The 26,957-nt window shown below is 35.8% G+C and overlaps 2 protein-coding genes and 1 pseudogene across 6 annotated transcripts in view; 1 reads left to right on the forward strand and 2 right to left on the reverse strand.

The window, feature by feature from the left end:
* Positions 1-16,610, reverse strand: part of LOC138943577 (protein artichoke) — a 245,677-nt gene extending 229,067 nt beyond the window's left edge. For both annotated transcript variants that reach the window (XR_011448495.1, XM_070314520.1), the window contains exons 1-3: positions 15,800-16,610; positions 15,352-15,422; positions 14,960-15,007 (exon numbers count right to left, since the gene is read on the reverse strand). The gene's annotated coding sequence lies outside the window, so the exon portion shown is untranslated. The remainder of the gene's footprint in view (positions 1-14,959; positions 15,008-15,351; positions 15,423-15,799) is intronic.
* LOC138943576 (protein artichoke) overlaps positions 1-26,957 on the forward strand; it is a 327,808-nt gene that overhangs the window by 162,179 nt on the left and 138,672 nt on the right. The window lies entirely within an intron of this gene.
* Positions 1-26,957, reverse strand: part of LOC138943486 (uncharacterized) — an 81,317-nt pseudogene that overhangs the window by 37,412 nt on the left and 16,948 nt on the right.

Here is a 26,957-nt window from a genome sequence, read left to right on the forward strand (position 1 = left end):
CGATCTTCTCGTTGGTATAAGAATGAATATGATTTTACATCGCTCACGATGCTGTTTCAACGAAAATTGTAGAGATGTTGGAATATTTAAAAGTCAATGTAATTTTTTCTTAAATATTTTTTTTTCTTTTTTTTAATCTCTTGAGATACAAAATAATTATTTAATGCTAATGTTGCACATTCCAAAGCGATTTGAAAAATCTATCCGTTACTTTTCATATAAATTTTTTTCCATGAAACGGACTTGATTATAAAATGATAAGCAACCTGTGAATGTATCGGAAACAATTTTTACGCTCTGTCTTTCCTGCGAAAAAAATTGATCGCGATCGTGAACATTCGTCAATCGATAAAAGACACATTACGTTCGAAATCCGATGGAGAAGATATCGCGGGCAAAGCTATCGGGACACTCACAAACGGACCGTCTGACGTAGCGATCGCCTCTATATTTACGACATTCAATTTGGCAACGCGTCTCGACGTTGTTGCAGAAGCGAAGAGGGCTTGCGAAAGCTTCGTGCTACTTTACGAGGGAGTACGTGGTAAAGGAAGGGAAGCCCCGGAAACGCCGGCAGTTTAAGTTTTGCTTTGCGAGCGCGCGAAAGGTGTCGAGCGTTGCGAAAAGCTTATAGACGGATCAGGTGTACGTCCCTTCCCCGCATCTCCTCAAATACCTTTGCGAATTTACGATTTCGCCGTGCGCGGTATTTTCACGCCTCGTCGGATTTCTGCACCCTTATCTCGCGTCTGACGGAAAGCGTTGAAGCAGCGGCAACTCTCGCTCTCGCCGGAAGATATTGGGTACGCTCGTCCGGAACCCGATCGTGGTAAAACTTGAAAGTGCAGCGCCGTTTTTACGAATGCGCATCGTATTTCGGTGCAGCAGCCGGCACGGTACACAGCGATCTATCGGAATAATATCAGGAAATATCGCTTAACCGACGTGCTGCGCGAGAATTGAATCGAAAATAATTCCTCGCGTTTGTATTTCCAATTACGTACGGATTATTTATATTGCAGAATCAGAGGTGATGCACGGCGTTTGTAGAGAATATTCAGAAATACACTTTTTTTCTAATTCAGCGCTTGTGAGAATAAAATCAATATTTTAATAAACTTATCACATTTATCATTTACTGAATAATATCATTCTTTATCGTTTCTTGATTAAAATGCTAATTGTTGAATTTTTAACAAAAGACCTTATTTAATATTAACCGAAATTAACATATAATTTTTTTGTTGACGTAATCTTGTTGCTAACGTAATTTCTTATCTCTTTCTGATTTTCCAAAATGAAACAAGGTTCGGCGAACCATGTATTATCTATGTTACACAATCTTCGGAGCAATCCCGTTGCACAGTCCACTAGATCATCAACGGCGGTTCAATTTTCACGGCTACCCGCGATAATCGTTGTCGTCTTCGTACCGCGCCGTTACGAGATTGGATGTCTGCGCTATCTTCTACGTGGTAGAAAGAAGGAAGAGACTGTCGTCACCAGCCGGTCGGGCGAGCGAAATGAACTTTATCACACAGCTGGGATCTCCATTGGAAAACGTGTGCCGCGCGCAAGAAAACCCCTATTCTCACCCTCGTTATCCTTCCGCCTCCTCCCCCGTCGTCGTCGTCGTCCTGTCATCTTGGATGCTCCATTTCGCTTTCGCCGACAAGGAACCGCAACGATTCACGGTCTTCGGAGCGCGTAGGGTCAATCGGAGTAAAAATATTTATCAAGTGCGTAGCCCGTGTTAACCGACCGCGGCGACGTTACCTCGCTGGAGAAGGTTGGATAGTGTGCTTGAATTCTGTAAAGTGCATTTAGTCGACAAGAGCTTTCTCTGCGAGAGCGTGTCATCTACGCCCTCGTCTCTCGACGAAAAACTTATTTTTCCGCGATAGAATCTTTCGCTGTCTCTTCCTCTCTCTCTCTTCTAGCAGGGAGGAACGGTGCCGAAATAATCCAGGTGGGAAACCACGGTCTTTCAAAGATAGTAGTCAGATTCGAAATCAATTCACTATTCATACAGTGAAAAGAATGTGTCGAGAAAGAATGTCTTTTCTCTTTTTATCTTCGTCGCGATAATATCCCTGTCTTTGTACGCGTGTACGAAATAGAGAAACAACGACGATGCACGCTCGAGGAACTCTGGATCCAGTGACACAATGGCCTCGTACCGCTATGCCGGTGTCGGCGATTTTTTTTTTTTCTTTTTTTTTCCATTTCTTTTACAACTGCTTCTATGCACGGGAAATGAATCAATACGTGTACGATGAAAACGAAGAGAATGATACGTCGATGCGTCTGACCGTGACGGATCGTCGAGGATTCGATGCCAATCCAACAATATGACGACGAATTGTCGTCGTTCCCGACTGAGTTGTCTCATTTCGCAGATTGATTCGCGTATATGTCGGATATGAATGAATTTATCTCAAAACTGCGAGATCTCTGACTAACTGTTTCGTGAAGAATCGAGAAAATATTGTTGATAATATAAAAAAATATACACAATATATTCTACAGATATCCAAGTTAAATAATTTATAAAGAAAGAATTTAAAAAATCAAATAAAAATATTAAAATAAAATAAACTTAAAACAATAAATGATGTATAAGTTCCATTCATATATAGATTTTGCTTTCGCATTGTTCTCATAGAATGGGCTCTATGTTGCACTTGTAACATGTATAACGCAACATATTGTTTATCCGAGCAAAGCGTATGTAACTTTCATGACGAAAGTGCATTAAACTAGACGCAATGTTACTACCATTGTTACTCGTTGTTGCCGTCCGTTTAAAACGGTCAGCGTCGAGGTTGGAACCGAGGGAGTCGAGTAGGTTGACTATTCAACCTTCATGCAAATGCCCGTCGCCTTTAGTCGCAAATATTTCCAGCCGAAAATATCGTCCTAACCGAGTTATATGCGCGCGTCCGTTTCGTGGACAATAAAAGCTTCGGGGTGAGAAAGAGACGGTGATAAAGCTAGTCCCGGGACGGAATTTACGTAAGATTCCGGATAGAAAATAGGACCGATATAAGTCATGGATATAAAGGTTAACCGAGACGGCTCTACCGGGGAGAGACTGGCAAAGTCGTTACTATTACTTCTCCCAAGTCTCTACACGTTTTAGCCCGCATGCAGTTTTCGGGGAACAAACCCATTCTACCCTGCATTGCTCGCCGATGTACCTCTTCTTCGTCGCCATCTAACTAACGCGAACTTCGTCTCGTCGTTCATCTCGCTGATGTGCGCTTTAGCCGGGCCGGAGCGACGAGGAGAAAGGCATGTGGCGACGAGAAAAAAGGGGATAATGCGAGTAAGAGATGGACGCAACGCGCCATTCCGGAAACTTTCGACCAGAAGTAGTCAGTTGGAGGTTTTTGTAAGACGGAAAGGAAAGCGCGGGCGAATTGTACCTTCTCTCGGAATATCCGCCGTCCTCTTTCGACATCGTCATCCCCGTCGTTACCGTTGTCGGGCGACTACGCGAAAATTCGGCACCGCTCCAGTTAACAATCGCGATTAAGATCCTTCCGCGGGCACACCGTCGTACGAGCTGCCGACATTAGCGGGTAGATTAACGTTCGCTACGCTCGCCGTTACGAGCGGAAGAACCGGGGGGGGGGGGGGGGGATATGAAAGCGAAGATCTCGTTTCCACGGGCGATAAACGAAGTATGCTTCAACGCGTCCGGATTTCGTTCCCGGGAGGAAGACGACGGGTGTATTGGGATTAAGGGGATGTCGGCCATCGTGCGGTTAAGATGGTTTTAGGAAAAATAGAACGGTCGTTTGCGCCGATAACGCGGCTGTTTTAATCGATTAATGTGTACATTAGTCCGTAAATCGATATTTAATAGATTATCTTCACTTAGTGAGAACCTATTAGAAGAGATAATTTTAACGATAAATACTTTATAATCACTCATTTTTAAGTACTTAATATTCATAATGCAAATTGTGAAAGTATACTGCTTTTTTATTGATTAAAAATCAAGTTTCATTTCATTTACTATATAAAATTGGAAATTATTATTCTAGATAACTGATAATCGTTTTGATTATGTGTCCCGGATATGAAATAACATTATGATCGGAATTATCGGTGATTCTTTGTAAATTTCTGTTTCACAAAAATTTTGAAATTTTTTTTTCAATTTTTTGAAATTTACTCGCTTAGACAAAACGTGTATCATTGAAGCCAATTAAATAGTTTGATGAAATAATCGTATTTATTGTTGGTAAAAAAACTTTTATACATTTAACTATAATATATTGTAATATTGTAAATTATTACAATACATTTTATCTCTTGTTATTTGCTTCTTAAATAAATAAATATCAATTTTATATGTAACCTGTAATAATTTTAAAAGTTTTTGCACATCTTTGGCAACGTAAGCCTTAATTGAATTATAAATGATAGAAGCGTATAAATTATTTTCTTGACATGTACATATTAAAGACATGAGATATCATCTACCAAGCTACAGTCGCATTATTCGAAAGTTGCATGACTCTAATCCCAGGTCATATAAGTTAAAAAATAAAAAAAATTAAAAATTCTCATCCGTGTCAGAACGCACCAGGATTTCATACTCGTTACTGCCATTTGCAGTTTCTCTGTTTCACGAACGTTACTAATCACGAATTATTATTCATCCCCCAGGCTGACCGCAAGCGTAAACGACTTTATAGGGCGATACAAAATCTCCACGTTTTACGACATCCACAATGAAATTTCTCGGCTACCGCGAGTGGTTTTAAGTTTTTACGATATTTTTTTTTTCGTCAAAAGGAACGAACTAAATTGTTTACTTTCCTTTACGAATAATTAAGAGAGAATGATCAAGAAAGCTCGTTTCGTCGGTTAAATTAAATAACGAATGCATGTCTGCGCGATAAATCCGGATACAATTAAATGCGTCAAATAGAAAGGATGGTGATAAAATGATAATTAATAATCGCCAGGACGAGTCTGGATAAGACACATTTGTGAAAAGGAGGAGTAGGCGGTTGGTTTATGCGCTTTTCGTGGCCCGAATGCGGTGTATGCGCGAAGAGGAATGTAACGTTCCCTCCTTATATTAGATAAGAGTTCTGTGAGGTTTTATATACAAATGATTCAACGTAAATGTAATGTCTGTACGTAGATATTCCCCATAATTTCTACATCTTAGCACGTGTATCGAAAAATAATCGTGTCGTTAAAAAGTATAAATAATTTACAAGATTTTGTCTGATATTTTAGTGATATACAATAATTAATGGTTAATGGTATTAATCGTTTTCCTTCGATACGAATATTTGACGCATCGTCGCATGATGAGGAAGAAGATCCCCCTGGATTTACGCTGAATGTATGAAATAACGAGTAACTTTATCAATATTCAATATTCATTGGATCTAACTTGGATAAATCGAATGAATTTATGTTGAGAAACAAATGCGTGAGAAAGAAAAATGATAGAAATCTTCGGAATCTCGCTATTGTAAAGAGAAGGCGCAATCAATAAAATATTTGCATACGAATAAACTAAATACATAAAGTTGCGAGAATAAAAGACTATAATTCAATAGACGGCGAATAAATTGCATTTCATAAAACAATATGTAATTAGTGAATCCGTTCAAAGTTCATCAGTAATATTTGTTTTAGCAGTAATTAAGGAAAAAATAACTATTTAACTAAATAGTAGCGTACGTGTGTGTAAATTCTTTTAAAAAAATTCTTTCATTTTTTTTGGATATTCTGACTGTGCAGTTTTGAATATAATTTTTAATGTATTTTTAGCAAAACAGCCTCAGAAATTATTCGGCCAGCAATATACTTCAAATTTAAAAACATTATTTGCGTTTACGCTCTATTTATTGTTAGATTATTGCTATAGAAAATTTGTAAAAAATTTATTATTTGCTGACATATCTGCTGTAAAATTTTTGTTTTGACTTTTGCAGAGAGTTATCATTATTCATGAAATGATCGAGAAGACATTGGTGAATCTGTTAAAAAGGCGCGAGAGATGAGATTGTAGACGAATAGAAAACGGTAATGTCAGCGGCAATGCTATATATAACGATGAGATAAAAAGGAAGTAAGAATCATATATTCAAACGTGATCGAAAGAAAAATGTCTTTTGTTGGTTCGCGGACAGTGCAGTTTCAACGACGGATTGACATTCCATTTGAATAACGTTCAGTCTATTTTCATCTTTTTCTTTTCGTGCCTTCCTTCTTAGTGTACCTAGTGATTTTCACGTGCTCCCATAATTTTCTCCCGACTTACTACATTTTTCTGAAGGTAATCGTACGGAAAATATCTTACTGAGACGAATCTATTGTCATCACCACGTCGTATCCTTCCATTTTACTCGTAAATGAAGTGCAGCTAACAAAGTAATGGCTTAATCGATATGTCGTATTCTCTGCGAGAACATACTAATTGTCTTCGCTAAAACCTTCTGATTGATAAAAAATTTTCGTCAATTTTCGCCAATATACGCGAGAGGAAAAAAGATTTGGTAAATTTTGTAGTAGAAATACTAGATATTAATCTAATTTTCATTTTTAAATAATTATTAAAGATAAATAACAAGTAATATAAAACAAAATAATGTCCATTATATTTGTTTATTAGATCTGTTTATTATAATTCTATTGAAAATTAAAATTTATGTGAAATAACTTTAAGAGATGACTTTGTTAGACACAAGCTATATATATGCAAATTAAATGATTTAAATAATATTATTGTATCCTCGAGTTACCTCGACTAACATAAGATATATTGTAACTTTTTCGCGTGTGGTAGATGTATTTTATGACTCTGAAATATATAAAGCGAACGAAGATTATGTATCGCGAACACGTTTTTGAGCATATCGTTATGGCCGATTGTGACAGCCGCTCCATTTTCATGCCATTCGTAACAGTTACGCGATACACGCCGCTACCAATTTTGATTTTGATTCGTGTGTATATTAATCTAGCGCGAAATAATAACTGTAAATAAACGTAAAAAAAAAAGATATGTTCTGTTATATGAAACATTTCTACAGCGTCGTGAAAAAATATTTTTATAAAACCGATCCGATGAAAAACTACGTGCGCAATGTATATTTGATTGCACTCTAATTATTCGTCACGTATAATTTTTCCGTAAATCATCCATATCACCGCATGTCAAATTTATTGATTGCATAGGCAATTTTCCAAACGAGAACGAGTGTAGAACGTCGCTGTATCATAAAGCGCGACAGCTCGTTCGTTGAATAAACAAATGCACTCTGGCGTGCTATGACCTACTATCGTCGCACGACGAAATGTCGATTAAACATTGCTCTCGATTATTATCCCGCGTTTGTCGAAGCGAATTTATATTAGCTTATTATAATGTTAATTCGTAATAGGCCGCGATTCTGCGCGAAATTTTCTCGTGGCTATAAATTCTCACTATGTCGCGCCTTTGTGTCTGCTGGGCTAAATTGAATTTAGCGCGCATCGCTTGCGATTCTCGCGATCGAACTATAATTATCCCCATCTAGGGCATATGACTTGCGACCGACAAAAGACTTGAGAAAAATATGAAATATTCGATTTATCCGTATTACATATAATTTTAAAATCGGGTTTTTCGAAAAATAGCGTCGTTAACGGTGCTGTTCTTGAACGTTGCTGTTCGCTCTCCCATTCTTGGTCCGACTACAATGGTCCGCGTAACGAAGTACTTTCTTTTCTAAACAACTCTTTTACAACGAATCAGGCGGCGCGAGTCCTGGCTGCTTTTATCATCGCACTAACCTCGCGAGATAAAGGTGCCATCCTTGAAAGGGCGTAAAAAGAAACGGACGTTCCGTGAGCTTAATGAGATGGCTCGGAGGCTCGATGGTTTCCTTTTCATCGCGGTTGAGAATAAAATCGTAGGAATGGCGCGTTGACTTCTTTTTTTGTTCCGGTCCACAGAATCTAGCCAGACCATCTGTTATGGCTGTTATATATATATATATATATATATATATATATATATATATATATATATATATATATATATATATTCATCCAAAGCGGATCCTTATCGAATATTTAGATTTCATGTCACTTTTTAGAAATCCTTGCATCGAGTTAATTCAAAGTAGAATTAAAAAGTAAGCCAAAAATTAAAAAATAAGGAAAGAAAAAAGATTTTGATAAGTAACATATTAGAAAAAATTAAATCAATATCTGGTGTGTATGTTTCTCTATCAAAAAAGTGAACAACTATATTTTCTTGAAAATTGTTAAATGTTATTACAAACGTGATTTTATCTCTTTAAAAATACGAAGAGGAAAGACGCTGCATTAATGTGGTTACAATCACAACATTGTTGTAGAAAGCAAACATGCCAGATATGATTGATTCTTCCAGTTAAATTTCGCATCGGTAGATCAATTTTACTTTTTCTACCATACATACTATCTAGACACGTTTATATTTGCATCAATCAAAGAATCATTATTCACTGAACGTTGCGATAAATAATATATTATTTGTCGAAAAAAGTGGATGTTTGTGATATTTGCATATAATACAATACTTAGAATAGAGCATCCGCGAGTATAGAATATATTGTTGTTCATAAATTTCAAGATATAAAATTAATGTGAGCGCCGTGATTTAAAATCATTGAAACCATCACAAATCCTAAGAACGAGCTAAACCAATATTGACTATTGTTTTAAGCATCAGAAAATATTACCGTAAAATAAAGTTCAAAAATGTATAGAATCTTTTCGGAATATTCTCACTGTTTTTAAATATATAATTACATGTATGAAAGTTGTAAGAATATGATATAAAAATCTTGAATCGATGAAGATGACATTGTATGGGTATAGAATATTGGAATTTGCGGGAAGGGACATAACGCGGTTCTAACATGTCCTGATATCGCGCATTGGGATGAAAATCTCATCGAATCTCATCCGTAGGATCATGAACAGCGACCAGAAGCACTTTAGCTGGGGCAATTATGCGGGGCCCAGAGGCGCTTCTATTTGGTGCAGCCGTATATCTCAATATTATCCGCTTTGCGATTATTAATTTCGCGTACAATACCGAAATGATTTCACGAACGCTTGTGACCCCAAGTACAAGCTCTCGAACTGTAGAAACCGGAACTCGGGGTTGTTGTCTTGGTCTTAATAGCGCCGCAGGGTAGTTTGCAGCCAACGGAGCCTCGGTAACGGTCGACCCTTCGTACTAAGATCTGCGTTTCGGCGAGATACGACGAAACACTGCGATAATATGACATTCTCCGTTGTACATGACGTTCAATGCTAGATAAGAAGTTCTTGGAAATCGATAAAATTAACGGAAAAGTCCTAATTTCTTGTCCGCCGTAATAACCGATTTTCACAATGTCGATTAATTCTTTAAATCACTGTCTCTTCGTAAAATTAGAAAGTAGTATTGGGAGAAAGTCAAAAGATCGATTAAAGTTAATTGGTGTTTAAATGAGTCATTTTTTCGAGTACGTTTGTATTTTTGCAACATTGTAGCCCTGTTGCATCTGCACGTATATAGTCACATTCGTACTTACAGAGTGTAGGTGAGAACTGATAATTTAATCGAAATGCACCGAGTTAAATCCACAATCGATCGGTGTCGTCTTTAATCCCTCCAGAGACCGAACTTTCTACACGTTTTCTCATTACTGACAACGTCGTATTTCTAGCGGGATCTCTTCTCTGTAAGATATTTATTTGTAACTCATGCGCCCTTCTTCCTTCTCGCTTAAAGGCCATATCTTCGAGAAAATTACTTGTCTCCCGCAGACTAAACGCCGTCGTTCAAGCGGCAAACTTTAACCGCATTATAAAATTCACTTAAAACTTTCAATAAGTTGCCCAATTGATACCTGAATGTCCGCGGAATTGATATAACGTCCGTCTTCGCTCCCGTACCCCGGGGATAAATACCACCGATGGCCGTTATTGATCGGCAACATAAAGTCCACTGTAGATTATTATCTCGCCGCGGCGCGCATCCATTTCACCATTGTAGATTATAGATTCTCGGGTCCGTGTTCAATTTTCTCGAACGGCCATCATAAATCTCGCTTGAAAATTGAAGGCTCCCTCCTTTCTCGTTCCACTGGGCCGAAAGGGGTATTCGCAGATTTTCACATTCGGTTTTTTGCCGCTCGTCAGCAGTTTTTGGACCTTTTTTTTCCGTTCGATCCGCCAGTGCTGTTCTCTGCGCGCCGTTCCCGTAGAATAATTACTTTGCATGGCAAATCTCCATCGTGATCATCCCTCTTCGATCCGCGTGACGGATAACATCGCGTAAATTAAAGCATCAACCGCATGCCGGCCCCACGCATCTTTGCGCAATGCGATCCCGAAACGAAATGCCGATATCGGTAGAGCCTCACTTGCTCGCAAAAGTGCAATTCACGTCGGGGCATTTTTCGGTTTTCTTCACCGTCGAAAAAGCCCCGAGAAAGTTGTTTCGCGGAATCTACACGCTGCCATCGACAGAATTCAAGCACCCTTCTTTCCCGTAGGTTCCCGCGGTATCTCGAGGCACGAATAGCTTCGAAACTGTCGATTCAGGACGGCTTATCGAGGCAATTAAACTTGCCTCGCTATAATGCAACGGGAAAAGATTCGCGAAAATACGTACACACATATGCACCTGTATACACGGCTTATTGAGCGATCAAAGAAAAAAAAGTGTATACGCAAGCCATTTATTTTTGTAGCATGTTGTGATTTTCTTTTAGGGAATATTGAATATATAACGATTTATAAAATATAAATCTTAAATAATGAAACAAGATAAAATAATAAATTTTGTTGGATTAGGAAAAATGATAATGGGATTAGAATATTAATTTTAATTTAATTAATATTAATGATAAATAATTAATATTAATAATAATTAGTTAAGATTAAGAATAATATTGCATTTAATTAATTTTCTAATTAATACACAATCTAAAATAATACATATTTTGTTGGACCATTCGATATGAACTGCGGGTTTCTTATCACGCGGAATAGTAGCAATGAATGATTCAGAGCGATAGATAATGGCCAGATTAGAGGACACTGCTCGGCGGTTCAGAGACTCGCGAACGACTGGGCCGTATTGATTGCGAATCGATGATCGAGCGCGCGTGTTGAATCAATTATAAGGCCGTGGTCACGGTGATTATTAGTCGATCGGCCGCGGGTTCATATCGAATGCGGACGTAGCTGCATATGTCACACGTGCATCACGTCCACGTCCCCAGGTCCCCGCCGGTTACATCCTCTCGATCGTCACCCTCCACTCGACGGAGGTCAAGTCGTGTTTGACAGCGACACGTTTCGAGGGTCATTACACGCCGTGCCGCGCGAGACTCGCTATCAAAATTCTCACGTACGGTCGGAATATCTAAATTCATTAACCGCGTATATCACGCGACCAAGATTTTGTACGTCGTTTTTAGCCGCTAGACACATATCCCGACCCATATTTCGCTTTCTACATTTAGGTGAAAGAGCCGTTAGTTCTCTCACGAACGTGTGCGTACGATATAACTCATTTCATGAATTTTATACAAATAAATACATTAAATTCTGACGGCACGTATGATATATATATATATATATACATATATATTGCAATATCTGTATTTATAATGTTATAATGTAAATATGTGTGTTAATAATTTTGTCAAATGAATAATTTTGTCAATAGAATAATTTATATTTTAAAGAGCATATGCCATTTTGAAATTGTAACATCATATTATATAGATCCAAGTATTACTATAGAGTATAATCATACATCGTATCACATACATAAATATGTCTTAATTTTTTATTTCTTTAAACTTATATGTCCGGATATTAAATTTTCTTATTAAATATTTACATTCATATTTTTTATATTTATATTTATATTTTTTAATTAAATATTTTCTCTACTTTTAAAATCAAAGAACGGCGCTTTCTGTAATGCTTACATAGACGTAGTCCTTGCATACCCGTAAATTTTTAAGTCGTTGTAAAAATCCCATCAATTTTTATCGAAAGCGGCATTTAGATAGACGATTGCAGACTCCAAGAGAGCTTGCGATTCACCTATTAAAAGTTTTGTGAAAATAAAAATTTAAATGCGGCAATTTTAATTTCACGGGTTGGAAAAGTTAGCGGTTTCTCTAATTTAAATAATTTTACAGATATAAAGAGGATGAAGATTTGTGAAAATTTAAAATAATCGTAATTCAAACTATCTTCTATCAATCGTGAAGGAACAATTTTCAGCATTTTATGTGTCAGAAAAAGACAGCTAATTTTTAACGTAATAATTTAAAATGTAAATAGCGTTTTATTCTCTTTGAGCTTCGAAGCAAATTTATATATAAATCCAGAACATATTTTCATCAAACTAATTTTTAAATTTTCGATATAATCCTCTCTTTTCATATATTATTTATTTTAAAAAATTATTTCTTTTTTTTTCTTTTTGCGATAAATCCCCGAATGTTGAAAGTGGCTCAAACGCAGAAGCATTGGTATATTTTGTATCGTATCAATATCCTGAATATTGAGAGTAGCTATAAATAAATAGATGCATTGATGTATTGTTTACGTTAATATTACAAATATCTCTTGTACGCTCGATAACCTCGGAGAAATTGCCTGCAGCCTGCTGCAGTTGCGCTTAGTCTAAACACGCTACATCGCCCATAGCGAAGCGTACGAAGCGAACTTAAAAATTCTTGCAACGTTTGAGATGCGGGCGCGTAATGGACCGTAATTTCTACTTACTACAGTCGATTACCTTATTGTGCACTTGTTGCTGTAGCCGCGCTATTTGTTCCCGCTGTTAGCATACTCCCGCTAAAATAATCCCGCGATAAAACTCATCGCGATTCTTCGGGGATCGTTCACCGCTTTTATTCGCTTCGCGCAATGTCCGCGCCCGAATACTAAATTAAACGGTACGGGCTTAATGTTCCGCGACACATTGTAAAGCGCTTTTAATTCTTTACGCCACCGCAGGAACAGTCGGATTACCGTGGGATGCGATCTGACTAACGACATAGTACGTCCCAACGAATACAAACGTTCTAACCGATATTCATTGCGGCGAAATCGGAAATTCTCGCGGGACAAAAGATACGGCGCGGATGATAAATGATTCGCATTAAAATCCACAAAATTAAAAATGCATTCGTTACATAGTTTTTAATTTGCCGGTCAAACGGTTAGCTCGCGGAAAAGAGAAAAACACATTGTGTGTTCCAAGAAACAATACATTCCGATTCCGTAAATAGATCGGCGAAACGGAGCCGAGCGTTCGCTAGAGAAATAGCAAGAAAAGAAAAAGTATCGCTCAGTGAACAGATCAAAGTGAAATATACGACTAGTTGTGCACCAAAAAAATGCAGTGCGTGACTTTTAATTTTCCACTTCGGATAGCAGTTTCCAACGATGAGGATGCAAGTCGCGATCGATATAAAGATATTCTTAACTCTTTCTGTAATCCATTCTTAAAAAAGACACGCTAATACTCGCAAGTATTGTGAGTGTATTGTTGCTACTTTTCCGCGATGCTGATTGATTACCTGCACTATGCATTACTTCATATTAATAAAAAGCTGTCATGACTGCGTGACATTCGATAGTTCAAATATTAAATGTGTGTGTGTATAATTTTAAATTATTTGATTTAAAAAAACGGATAATTAGAGTTAATATCTAATAATTTTATAAATTTTATAAATTTTGTAACAATTTTTGATAATTAATTTTTACTCATTTTAATTTTCTTAAAAACAAATTTTATTTGATTATCTTTAAATAATAATTTAAATTTAATTTTTAAAATTTGTCTAAAAATAAATTTAAATTTTATTCTTCAGTTCATTTCCCCAATATTTTAATAGTCTTAGTTTTTTTTTAAATTCCTAATAAGCATTTAATTCCTTAAAAACCTTAAGGAATTAAATGATTATCTTTATCTTAAGTTAAGATAGTTCTAATAATCCTAACAACTTTACTATTGCTGGCTAAACCAGCGGGAATCCGGGATCGAAATTTTGGGGAGCGCGCCCTATTCGTGTACCCTAATCGTGTATCCTATTGGCGCGCCCTACTCGCGTGCCCTACTCGCATACCCTAATAGAACGCACTCTATGTTGCTTCCGTTGGGCCAGTTGAACCTACCTTTCATCGATATTTATTCTAGCCACATCTAGCCAGAGATGTAGCTTCGATCTCTATCGGAGATCAATAAAGGAAAAAAATTCCTTCCGTTGCCGGCTAATTATTATAGCCGGTATATGAGCGTAATTTAGCTCCTTTATAGTCGTGAGATATAACAATTTGTCATGCATCGTTTTAATAAAACTTTACTTTAATTAATCTAATGCCAAATTATCAATCAAAATTAATTGATTAAAATTCTTATATAATAATATAATATTATTTATAATAATATATAATTTATATTAAAATAAAATTAATAAAACAGTTATATTTTGTATAATTTAATAAATCAATAATTTGGCTTTATATCAATTAAAGTAAAACTTTAATTGATGTGATAATATAGATGAATGGGCTATGAAAAATTAGGACAACATCGGCGCAACATGAAAATAAATTATTACTATTTTATACAATTAATAAAAATAGTAGCGCCTTCTTCATTAAACAAAGTAAATATAATTTATCAATAGAACAAAATATTTTATATTCTTCAAAAATTTTTATTTTAATTTATATCTTCAATCGTATCTATAATACATTTTAATGCGTATTGAAATAATCTATTAAAAGTTATTTTATTTAATCTATTCTAGCCCATCCATTTTGAGGGCACGGATCTATCTATAATCTACAATCTACATTTGCATGTACAATATCTACGAATCCGTTACCTCAAAATAAAATAAAGTTCATCACTCACCGGCACTGATGCGCAACAGCGGAGTTGTTGGTCTTGAGGCTACGTTGTCTGTAACATACAAATATAAAATCGAAATTATAGTAGCGTTCAAATTATAATTAATATTTCAAAAAATTATTATTTTACGTGCTCAATTTTGTATCCGATGCGTACGATAAGAAGCAAATGCATAAATACAAAACAATTTTATAAATTTTAGACTACTTTTTTTGATAATGGAATTTATTGGACTTATGTAAAAGTATTAGTACTTTTTTTTAATAATGGAATATATGGAACTTTGTAAAAGTCTTTTTTTCTAATTTTCTCTTGTTTAATTCATTCAAATAATGAGACTGAATTAATGCGCGTACACAATTTTTAACAATCGATATACAAATAACAATACTCACCCTTGAGTTGCTCCGCTGGTGCAGGATGCCTCTCCTAGGCCTCCTCCTCCTCTCAGAATGTCAGGGTTGATCTGTAACATGCGAATAGAAGATCGAAATTGTAGCAGCGCTCAAAATAATTAATATTTTTAAAAATGTATTATGTGCATTGAATTTTGTATTTACTGCATATAATAATAAGCAAATTAATAAAATAATTTTATAAATTTGGAAAAAAGAAAATTGAAAAACATTACTAATAACTCTAATAATTTCGAATAAAAACTATAATCTAGAAATAAAAACTTTTACAAGATTATAGCTTTCATATAAAAATCTGTTTCTTTAATTCTCTATTGTTTAAATTATACAAATGAAGAATCAAATTACGCGATTAATTGCTCAATTTAAATTGCACATATGCAATTAATAAGTAATTAATATACAAATAACAATTTACAATACTTACCACAGGGTTGCTCCACCGATGCCCGATGCCTCTCCTAGGCCTCCTCCTCCTCTCAGGTTGATTTACACACGCGATACTTAAACGGCACTCCCGCACTTTTATTAAAAAATTACTTCCGCACTTGTACGCGCGATACTTTGAACGACACTCGCGCACTTTCGAATTTCGGTACGATCGAATCCCGTTTCACGTGAGAATCACACTTCGAGTCGACAAGTCGGGAATTCACCGATTACTTCGAGCAAAGGTTAAGCGGAAGCGGAAGAAGACGAAATCGATCGATGGAATAATCGCGAATGGGGTTCGCTCAACTCTTGACCCGCGCCTGCTCCCATCGAGGGCCGACTAGAACATCGTTAGGAACGATTTCATACGAACCACCAAGTCTCTATCATACAGACTGAGCCGGGTTTATCGTAAGGCTGGTAGACGGGTCGAGAATGAAGATACCCACCTTCTACGTGCTAACAATCTAGCATTTCGAAAGCGGGAGATCAACTTCTCTAGCGAGCGAAAATCGAACCTAATTAGAACAGCCGACTCCTCAGATGCCAAACATTTTAGTATTTCTACAATGTGCTGTTAGACGGTACAAGAGAAGGGACCCATTAACGATCATTCCAAAACAATCGACCGAACTCTAACCGATTCGGGCCGAACCGTTCGTCGGAGCAGAACGTGCCCTCAACAGCCGATTCTCGAACCGAAGTTCAAGATTAACCGCGCGAACATGCATCTATACTATGCACGAACATACGTTGCTACGCGGCCGGCATTCACCTCAGCCGCGATACTGAGGCGTTTTAACGTTGCTCCTACATTAATATATTAAATTTATTAATACATAAATATTTATATAATATATAATATTAATATAGAATTAATATTAACTGATATTAATACAAAATTAATTGTATTAATAGGTATTAATATATTAACGATTGCAACGCTGAGAGACATCCCATTTAGTCGGCAACAAAGTATGATCCTCGGTAACAATCGTGAAAACGAGATAAAAGTCCAACGCGAAAACGCGAAGACGCGACGACGCGAAAACGCGATACCGCGACAACGCGACGCATCGTTGCTCGTACGGCACGATGACGGCAACGACGACGCACTAATGTGCGTTCAACGCACGAATGCGCGTGCCACATATGAGCCATTGTGCGACTCGTGGCAATGCTGTGTTGACACGCGACGCGAAAGACGCGAAAGCCGTCCGCGACACGATGACGGTACCGACGACGCGACAAGCCATCCGCGGCGCGATGACAGCACCAACGATACGGCGGGCCGTCCGCGGCACGATGACAGCAACGACGACGCTGGGTACTTGGTTTCCCCTTCGCAGTAAACCTTGAGGACCCTTAGGACCTTAAGGCATACCAGGTCCAGGTACTGAAGCCACTCCACCACGTCAAGGTGTACCCATGGAGGGTTATTTTATACAATATATAATTTTATAATATAATATATAACTTAAGAGAGAGGAAAAATATACTTTATAATTGAGAGATTAACTATATCGCATATATCCCTTTTTTTCCTCGATTAAAAGAGATGCGATGTAGATATATTTTGAAAAAACAAGCAATACATGCATAATATTATACGATAATTTAGATTGGATCTCATACGTTATTAAAGAAACGAAAAAAGAACGAGCAATGTACAATTAAGTTATGAGACTCGCTTCGCATTTCCGTTTGATCCGTTTGCGCTGCTATTTTAGCGGGTTATTTACAACTCAATACTCAACACTTGGTGCAAGTTTTAAATTATTTGGTTCAATAATTAATGAGACACAGTTATGCAAAGTAGTGTTAAAAATTTGTTTAAAAATCGGTGTAATGGAAGAAACGCTTGACAACGCACCAACATTAAATTCTGTGCTAAATTAGAGAAGTCTCTAACAGAAATGTTACAAATGATTCAACAAGCCTACGAAGAGTCAGCTATGCATAAGAGTAACGTTTTAAAGATATAGATGACATAAAAAAAACGTAAATCACATTTTAAAAGGGCTTGCTTTAGAAAACTAGGCCTGCTGAATCATTTGTAACGATTCTGTTAAAGATTTCACTAATTTAACACAGAATTTATCGTTGGCGCGTTGTCGAGCGTTCTTTCCATTACACCGATTTTTAAACAAAATTATATTAACACAGCTTTGCGTAATTGTATCTCATTAACTATTGATTTAAATAATTTGAAACTTACGCCACATGTCGAGTATTAAGTTGTGAATAACCCCCTAAAATGGCAGCACGAATCAAACATTTGGAAATGCGAAGCGAATCTCGAAACTTAATTGTTCGGCCGTAATATATTTTGAAAATAATATAGATGGTAGATAAAAATATAAATTACTTATCGCACATATCGTTGCTTCATCCATCGTCGGATACTTATCGGAATCTCCTTTTCTTCTCTTGTTCATCCCTTGCTGGTTCCTCGTGACATTTACACTCACTTGCGAAAACACAGTTAATTACGATTAGTCGAATATGCGACGATCGCGGCGTACTTTGCACCGGCACTCCCGATCACGGAACAATCACACGAGACATATTTTATTATATCGTAAGAGAGAAAATATGAAAAATACGATTTGCTTGATTTTACACGACCCCAAAATCATGCGCCACTCGTTACAACAATACTATCTCTATTATTGAATTATTTTGTTTTATTTCTTATTTTTAAAAGTTAATCAATTGTTAATTACAATAATCACATTAAATTATTTTTCGATACTTGTTGCGATCTCGTTTAGAAAAAGAATTGACGATGTCTCGCGCTCTACTACCTTACTGTTCGAGTGTCGCCGTGCGACTGATAGACCATAATACGTTAATAATATCGTGCTAATGTTTACGCCGCCAAGGCCGAAAAACATATTATTGATCATTTGCAGCCGAATATTTTGCGTACTATAACGTATATCGCGGAATATTAAATCGTACAAGTATTTTAAATTATTTACTTAATAAACGATTAATAATATTACTGAGCTTATCGTTAATTACTCGGACATGCGATTCGACTATTTTATCGCGCGTTCTCAATCCGAATCATATTTAAATTGTCGAAAAGTCGAACGATAAGGTATCGAACGAAATATAATTAAACTTTAAGTATTTTTGAAGAAGTAATTATTGTTTATAAAAAGAGAAAAAAATCGCGACAAAACGATAATTTACAATTTTGATTTCTGTCACTTCGACTCTTGATTATATGTGTATACGTCACGCGCGAAATACGCGTCTCGAGATTTATCGTTGCGTTATAATTACGTATTATTTAAGATATATAAAAGATAATTAATTATTTATTTTTATTATATCAAATTATTTCCCGATATTTATCGCGGTCGCGTTTAGAAAAGGAATTCGACGGAGCGACTTATAGCACTACTTTACTGCTCGAGCGTCGTTGTATGAATGATAATAAAATCGTAAGCCGTAACACGTGAACAATAGCGCGCTAATGTTTACGTCGCCAAAGCCGAATGTTACCATGTTACTAATAATTCGCAGCCGAAAATATTTTACGTTTTATGACGTATACACAAAGAAAATATTAAATTATATAAGTATTTTAAATTATAGATTATTTACTTAACAAGCGATTATTATATCACGGAACTTATATTGTTATGTTAATTACTCGGTGATAATTAATGATAATTAATATATATTATATCAAATTATTTTCTGATACTTGTCGCGATCGCATTTAGAAAAATAATTTGACGGATTTTCTCGCGTTTTACTACCTTATTGTTCGAGAGTCGCCGTACGAATGATTGGCCATAAGTCGTAATACGTTAACAATAGCGCGCTAATGTTTATACCGCCAAGGCCGACCACCGTGTTGTTGATAATTCATAGCCAAACATCTTGCGTTCTATGACGTATATACAAGCAAAATATTAAATTATACCAATATTTTAAATTATCTATTATTTAATAAGCGATTAATATATTATGGAATTTATCGTGATGTTAATTACTCAAACCTGCGATTTGACTATTTTATCGTTCGTTCTTAATTCGAATCATATATAATCGTCGAAAAATCAAACGAAAAAACATTGAAAATATAATTAAATTTTAAGTAAATTTTAAGAAATAATTATTGCTTATAAAGAGAAAAAAAGATCGCGATAAAACAATAATTTACAATTTTGATGATTCCTGTCACATCGATTCTTGATTATATGTGTACACATATGTTATTGATAATTCGCTACTAAAATATTTTACGTATTATGAAATATTGTATATACACAAAAATATAAAATTTTATATACAAGTATATATTTTAAATTAATTTAAAATATTTTAAATATATATGTGCTTATAGTGTTCTAGAGTGTATAAAAAAATACAAGAGGAGAAACAATTTCTTGATTAAAACGTGTTCTGATTAACGTGTCAGAAAAACCTGACTACTTTGATACGCAGAATGCAATATTGTGACACTATCGATGTATAGCTTGCGAGAAATGGAATTTGTTTGATAAAAATATGAATAAGAGCGTGTTTGAATGATATTTTATATGAAAAACGTGATTGGTTTGAAAAAGCATAACATACATTGTACATTGAATATTGAGAGATTGCAAGAAAATGTATCGATACAAGTAATCGAGGTCGAGCAATAAATCAATTGTATGGCTATATTCACGTAATTTATCATGGATGCATATCGCATTTTGTAAAAACGAATATATTTTACATTGATATGTTGGTGATCAAATTTTATATGCGACTTATATGTATAATATATGACAATTATAAAAACTGTAACACAGTACTTGAAATTATAATATACCATAAAATTGAAGCCTCATAATTTATATAAATAACTATATTCCTAAATTATATAATTATTGTACATTATATAAAATATGTCATGTTTAATTGATCATTCATACAATATTATAATTGAACAAACAAATAATATTTAAATATCACAAAAATTCATTTTACACGTTTTCCCCTGTTTAATAAAATCACAGACAAAAAAAATGTTTTTGTTATACGTATTTATCGATGCAAATTCGTTACGAATCATTTACGAGTGAGAAAACCAACGTACTGTGTAATACAAGAAAAGAGATTTTCTCTTTTCCAAGTATCGTAGTTGACATTTAAAGCCCGTCAATCTCCCGCTTCCCGATTCCGATTGTTCTCGCGAGATGTAGACGTTGCAATGTCACCCGAATAGACAACGATCGAAGGGTTGCCGAGTTCGCGCGTCGTGGAGCGAGAGAATGAAGGGAAGGTCGCGCTTCTTACACGATTTCTTACCGGCCCGCTTCCATTCGTCTTCTCATTTCCCACAGGGCTCGATTTTACGGCCGCTCTTTCTCTCGCGAAGCTCAACCTTTTTCGGTCTCTCTTCATTCCGATGCACGCCACCCTTGGAAAATTCTTACCGCGGGGAGAAATTTGGATCCGCAGTTCTTTCATTTGTTAACGTCCACCGCCGAGAGAAACGGCGCATCTGGATATTCTCTTTTTCCTCTTTAATCCGCGAAATATTAAGATCCTCTCCTCGGAATCTTATTCCCTTCTATCTCTCGTTACGCAAGTTCGCATCGTTGATCTCGATAATTATCGAGATTTTTAATTCGCGGTCGATGATACACTTGGATGCTTCGCGACGAGAGTAATTAATTTAATATAGTTAAACGAAGTATGAAATGTCGACATTAACAAACGTGTGACGACGAAAAAAGGCAGAAATTGATGAATGTCGGAAACGAGCTGATTGAATAAAAATGATGTTAGATTTTCATTTGAGAGACTTAATATCAAGGAGGATTGATATAATCAACAAATAATATCTTTTATTATCTTACGATATCAAGTGCGCATCAATTTTCTTTATTGCGTTTTATTTTTAACAAATATAAATCCTAGAGAAAGCAATCAAGAAATTGCTCTTTCTCCTGTATTTCTTAATACAATATTCAAAGTAAGAAGCAAAAAACATCTTGAAATTGATCGCGGCTTGCAGAGACCCGTAGCATTGCTATAAAAAGATAAATCCGCTTTTATTTTTTTAATAAAGAAAATGTATGCTCGTGTATATTACTATGGAGTTACAAAGATTATTCCGAAACATTAATCGCGTATCAAGACTACGTCGACTAATTTATCACCGATCGTTTATATCGTAAAAGCCAATTTGTCGAGCCGTCAATTATGAAACGATTAACGAGCAATTAAGCAATTGTTCCGCATAATCAATTGATAACGCATTGGCATAAAAAACACAAGGATTTTTAAAAAGCTAAGATACTTTTTTCCCATTTGTCTTTAACTGGTTTACTTATTGCGTCTGATTGTCTGAACTTAATTAAGGTTACATCCAAGCGTATGCTTTTCCAATGTATTCTCCGCTTCGGTAACCGCTTCATTAAAAAAAGAATGCGCATATTGGTGAACGATTGGATAATTGACTTGTGGAATAACGAGAAATTAATCTGATAAATCGCTACGGGAAATAATTGTGATGCAAAAAGAATTTACTTTAAACTTACTTACATATTTATATACGTGCTTGGATTTATTTAAGTGATATTGCAAAACAAGTATATATATATATAGATATTATCAAGTACAAAATAATTATATTCATCATGTACGCGTATTATAGTGCTGATAATAAAAAGAGAATATTGCATATTTTTGATTCGACGATTTAGCTAACAATATGCTGATAACGTATCATTTCTCATTGTGCATAATTATAGAAAGTAAAGTTATCTATGCAAGTAAATCGGAGATGCGTGTGTGTGTGTGTGTGTGCTGATTAGTTATATTTATTTCTACATAATGATTTATAAATTTGCGAGATGTCAACTTTGCAAGCTTATCACATTTCACGACTTTTTTTTTTTTTATTAAAGTCTTAGTATTAAAATTCACTAGAACACACATTATCTGTTTCAGCACAGAATAATAAAGTGAAAATTCATAAATTCCTCCGAAAGTTCTTACATTTAAGGGAATATAAAAGTGTACATTGTACTGATAATTTCATGTTATTGCAAACAATAAAATATGGGAATTGTTTTTGCAAGAAATTTCTTACTCGAGTTGATTTATGCTGTTGTAAAGGCGAAAGAAGAGGAATGTATTTAAAATCAAAATGAATGCCTAATATACATTCATCGCGTTTCTTAATGTTTAAGAGAATCGTAATATATATTGTACTTCAATTTTTTAATATGTATATATATACATACACATACATAACAAGTTTTGAGCATATTTCATATTAATTCTTTACGGGCATGTTGCACATTTTTGTTACACGAATATATCTTTCTTAATTTGCATATCTTGACCTTTCTCTCTGTACGAATCTGTACTTTTCTTTGCCAGCTTGATTAAAAATGCCTCGTCCAAGTAGCTAGTAACTTGAGCAAGGCAATAAGTGCTGCCGTGTGCAGGTAACGAGTCATCCTGCCCGTCTGGTATTGAAGGAAATAAGATCCTTCTATTTTCCGCGTTTCTCCATTCATGAGTTTATGTTAAGATCGTCAAGATGGACTTTTGTTCAACGAATACTTAAAAGTGATTCTTAGAATTACAAAAAGAAGTTTCCAGTACAGATTAATAAAAGACTATTATTATATGTTAAGACATCGTAGAAAAATGTACTGAGAACAAAAGAGAGATTTATTTCAATCGTTACAAATCTGTTATTGAAATATAAGTATTATGCAAATTATTAACAGATAAATCATTACTGAATCGAGTTTATGATAATATTGTCAAATAAGCTTGCCAATAAAAGTTTCGAAATGTATCTCTGTGTGTGTTTAAATATTTTAAGACAAAGCTATAAAAAAGAAGGACAGATTTTTCCTCTCCGAAAACATAGCATATCGGTGTATTATCCAAATGTCGGTAGTAAAAAGTTTAAACGACGTTTTACGGACCGTTGTTGGGAAATTGCAAAAGAACATACAAAATTGTTTTGAAATCCGGGTCACAAGAAAAGTATGCAAATCAGTTCCCGGCTTACGTACCTTCCGAAAGGCATTGAAACATTTTAAGAGCGGATTCCCTATCTTGACAGAATATGCCGGATCTATCTAGCGATATATCTATCCATTTGCGAACACATTTAGTCGAGAATACATTCTCTTTTTATTACGAATATATTGCATTTCATCTAAAATTATACACCAAGATTGTTATTGATTAAACATAAGGTTGCACTTGATTAAATGCAACGCGTTTACATCTCGCCGCGCGATAGGATAATTCTATCGTAAATATGAAACATGACGCATGTCATATTATGCTAAATAGATGCAACTTATGCATATAATTATGCACATAATGCCGCACATGTATGTATTATTAAACTAAATAGGGCAAATTTTACAAAGCAACATGTTACTTTGTTATGAATTATGATACGCGTACGAAACCGCATTGTAACTCCCAACATTATTTTAAACGTCAGATACAATAATTCTGAAACTCATTACTCGAATTAAATGTTCCTTCAGCGTTCTCACGTTCAATCACCATCGAAGCTTCCTCACAACCTCTCTCCTTCTCTCTCTTTTTTCCGATGTCATAAATATTTAGTCAAGCGTCAATATCGGCTATTTAATTAACTAGGCGACATTTATCAATTATCATTCGCCATTTCTTCTTTTCCGCGTTCTCCCATATATAATCGTAGTTAATTAACTCAATTGAAAGATTCAAAATATTCGTCACAAAACGCATTCGATAATACAAAATTGATCCCAGCAGAACTCATTTTATCGCGCTAATAGTCCACCGATATCGTGTAACAATGTCATAAATTAATCCCGCAATCGTTACGATACCTTCGAATAGCCCATAACATGAGGATATGACCATAAACGGTATATCGTGACGCACACATCCCATGTATGCATACCAATTGAATAAACGTCATACCTCTATCGAAAATTAGATACATTTTCGAGTGCTTTCGAAATTACGCTACTTTCTCGCAGACACCTATATTATTGATATGCAAACTAAAATCGAACATATTGAAAAATAGTATTTTAGATTTTATTCAAAACTTTTCATCACAAATTGTCTTGTGAAAATTGCATCAATAATTTCGAAGATTAACATCGTAGAAGCAACGGTGAAAATTTCAAAAATAATCGATTATTTAAAAAATTGCAACTGATAATATTCTATTATTATTGCTATTCACATATAATGTAAAACTGCGAATATAATATATGAAGCGCGATTCGCTGTAAAATACTCGTTCGTATAAAAAATATTCAGATCGAAAACTATCGCTCATCAAAGTATCATCAGCATACGTATGGATTGCACGAGCAATGAAAAGATCAAATACGTTTTGAATATATCGCGAGTTGTGATAACGTCACCGATTAAGAATCATGCAATAATGTACCCGACGATGTGCTCGGCAACATATTTTCGACGGAAACCATATCGTTTGGTGATCAAATATTTGCACAGCGCGAAACATCGAGCGCGCATACATTTATAATGTATATGGCACAGCACATAATATATTGCCGATACGGATCAAACAATAATATCCTTATGATAAAAAAAGTAATTGATTCTCCTTTCGCGATCACATATGTCACGTATGCATGCTTATATATTGTATATTGTAGCCATAAATATACATTTCGATTTAAACCCGCTCTTTGATACTATTACGAGACACAGTTTTGATACTGCAATATTATTTTGACAGCTTCATTTTTATATTAATGCATGCAGAGCATTTAGTCAATTTTAGATAAAAATGTGACATTTTTTAAAATAAATTATTATACATAAGAAACTTTTAGAAAGATATTTCGAATATATGCTGTATATACGTGTCCGTAAAAACATAGACGCTATAATTTTTTGTTTCTTTCGTCTTTCTCGTCTGAAACTCTTTTAATAAATAAGAGAGATGAGTTTAGTCATAAGAGTCGAGCGGTCAATAATAAAATCAATTTAATGACGTTCGTGCGACGTGACTCTTCCACGCTCGATTTTCTCCATCATCGAGACAGGGTTATCGCGATGCATCTCGACCATTGTTTACCCAAGCCCGACATGAGAAAGAAAGGAAAACGCTCGTGAAAAAGTTTCACGGGCTAAAGGCAAACATAAGCCGCAACCTACGTAGCCGGCAAACAATTCCGAGGGAACTGCCGTTGGTGGGCCGTTTGCATTACTGCTCAATCCCTTTGAATCCGTGGGGTAAGAAGTTCAGCGATATCTCGAAACTCGAGGGGAATATGCTTATAGCGGAGAAACGGTGACGGGGGACGACGCTAAGGCGAAATAGAGTCCCTCCCCCGCGTATCGTCGCGATACTCCTCGTTATATCCCGTCGGCGTTTCACCTACGTCGAAGATCGAGTCGTTCAAACTTCTTATACGTCTCGCGGTCGAACGGCCGTAAATGTCGAAGCTCCTAATCAATTTAGTCCACACGAGGATAAAACTCTCTCGTCCCACGTTGTCCCGCGTTTCTTCCCGTCTCTCGCCGAGACGCGTGCGCATCTTCAATTACTAAGTCAAGCCCAACTTTTCTATGGCTCTCGTTAAATTGCTTATCGACTCAGCATCTTTTCTGCGAGATCGCGGGTAGTCGAAACAGACTCGATAAATTCGGCTCGATGACACATCTCAACGTCAACCGAAATATTATCGAGTGGTGCGTGGAACGTATTCATGGCAATAATAATATCGGATGTATTTCGTAATTCTTCAGATATATTTTTATCCAATTTATTGAAAATACACGCAATTTTTGGAAGACAGCGATGATAAAAGAGAGAAACTCTCGTCTGGTCGCGAAGGATCCGTACGAAAGCGATCGGTATGAATCCTGTATCGTCGAACCTTCTACTACGAAGTCTCGTCATGTTCGTGGTACGGAGCGTGGGAGATGCTGGAGAAAGGGGAAGGGTGGCATACCAACGAGCTCCGGCGGTATCTCGTATCATGGACCACACCGGCGTTCCCCATCCTACTCATCCGCTGTCGTCTTCCTCTAGGAAGGATACCACGGAAGGATTCGCGACCGAGAGAACGCCGGGTCCGTTGCTGGTCTGCGCTCTCTCGCGCGGTGGCTCTTAATATTAAACC

Source organism: Polyergus mexicanus, unplaced genomic scaffold (assembly GCF_030449975.1).
Source record: "Polyergus mexicanus isolate NDT 795.1 unplaced genomic scaffold, iyPolMexi1.0 SCAF_27, whole genome shotgun sequence".
NCBI classification, from domain to species: domain Eukaryota; kingdom Metazoa; phylum Arthropoda; class Insecta; order Hymenoptera; family Formicidae; genus Polyergus; species Polyergus mexicanus.